The sequence below is a fragment of the Chrysochloris asiatica genome, unplaced genomic scaffold (assembly GCF_000296735.1).
Source record: "Chrysochloris asiatica unplaced genomic scaffold, ChrAsi1.0 scaffold00283, whole genome shotgun sequence".
Classification (NCBI taxonomy): Eukaryota; Metazoa; Chordata; class Mammalia; order Afrosoricida; family Chrysochloridae; genus Chrysochloris; species Chrysochloris asiatica.
In genome coordinates this window covers 1,653,186-1,654,981 of record NW_006408801.1, presented here as the reverse complement: position 1 = coordinate 1,654,981, position 1,796 = coordinate 1,653,186, and the positions used below count along the sequence as shown (strand labels likewise).

Here is a 1,796-nt window from a genome sequence, read left to right as displayed (position 1 = left end):
AAAAGCAAATCCTCTCGATTTGTTGGTTTCACGGTCTTTCATCAAGAGTACTTCGACAATCCGTCCATATTTGTCAAATACTGCTTCCAGGGCTTTCTCGTTGGTTTCTGTATTGAGCCCTCCAATGAAGAGCTTTCCAGGGCGGTGGGCTTCTACCATTTTCCCCCAGCGGTGAGTGTTCGCGAAGTTAAGACCGTTTCCAGAAGCTACTTGGCTCGACAGGAGGCGATTCGTTGCGGCTCAGCACGAGGGCTGACTGCCGAGCCTGAGAAAGGAAGAAGGAAGCTGTTAGCACTACTGCGCAACCTCCATAGTATGGTTCTTATTGGCTGGTTTTTAGAAGGAGATTGTCAGTCCTTTCTTCCTACTCTTTCTTAGTTTGAAAGCTATCCACCATGGGTGATTCTGCTGGGATTTGAAACACTAGCGGCAGAGCTTCCAGGGTCACAGTACGGTGAAGCCATTGTGGTAAGGCACACTGACAGATGAATAATGCAGCCTACATCAGGGAAAATGTTTTAATTACCCTAATATTTCATGTTAGATATCCCTGCTCTTAAATGTGTTGGCTATTTCATCAACTTGAAACCTGACTTCTCATCATCTGGCTCAAGACTCCTCTCTGGCTCCCCATAGCTTGTCATAACTGTGGAACACTCTCAGGCAGAGTGGTCTTATTTCAGCTCCCACTTTAAAACTCAACTTTGGACCTTCCTCTGCATACCCCAAACCCATCCAGGGTCTCAGCAAAGCAAGAAGGTGCTCCCTACAACAGTGACTTTTCTGAAGGTGATGATTTTTCATGACTGTCATTTCCACCTATACATGATCTTAGTGGGTGCTCAGATGTGATTCAGTATCTTTCTCTACTTCTCAATGCCTCACCCATGCCTGCTCATGGTGGGTGATCAGTTGCTTCCTTTCAACCTTGTCCTTATTTAAACTGAACCCATTTATTTTAGCCTTTGTTTGCTCTTGAGTCATGTTTCTACAAGTTTCGTTAATTTTCTTTAAACTTTCTCTAAGTTTTCTACAGAGATCAAACTGTGCCATGGAGTTGGTTTTGACTCATAGTGATCCAGTATAGAGTTTCTGAGGCTGTAAATCTTTATGGGAGCAGAAAGCCTCATCTTTCTCTCATGGAACAGCTGGTAGTTTTGAACAGCTGACCTTGAGGTTAGTAGCCTGAGGGAAATAAAATTCAACCTTGTCCTTCTGGGAGGTATATTTAAATGGATGAGAAGGAGAAGATGTCTTCCAATAATGGTGCAGAAAATCTGGGATCCATTGCAATTAACACCAGTGATAACCTTCTGTTAATTGCAATTTGCCTTTAACACCAGTTTACAAGCCATGATAGAAAATTTAATCTTTCTGCTTTACTGTAAAAAAACAAACAATACCATTCCCACCAAAGAAAACAAATGAAAAGCCCCATAGTATTACCAAACGTAATCACCCATATTATTCACAAATGTTGGTTTGGAAAGACTCTTGGATACTTGTAGAATTGAACCAAGCCTCAAAGAGCGAACACTCCTTGCTATAAAAAACTTAAACCCCCACCCATCTGTCAGTTTGTCCCACTGTGGTGACTTGGGTGTTGCCATGATGCCAGAAGCCACTGATATTTTAAATACCATCAGGGTCACCCATGGTGGACAGGTCAATGAAATGCAGGAAGACCCCCAACAAGATGGACTAACACTGTGGTAACAACAGTGGAGTCAAACACAACTGAAGATGCTGCAGGACCGGGCAGTGTTTCCTTCTGTTGTGCCTAGGATCGCCATGGT

General features: G+C 43.2%; 1 pseudogene; it reads right to left on the bottom strand.

Annotated features, from left to right (window-relative positions):
• LOC102820088 overlaps nt 1–159 on the bottom strand; it is a 1,143-nt pseudogene extending 984 nt beyond the window's left edge.
• Between the last annotated feature and the right edge of the window lie 1,637 nt (nt 160–1,796).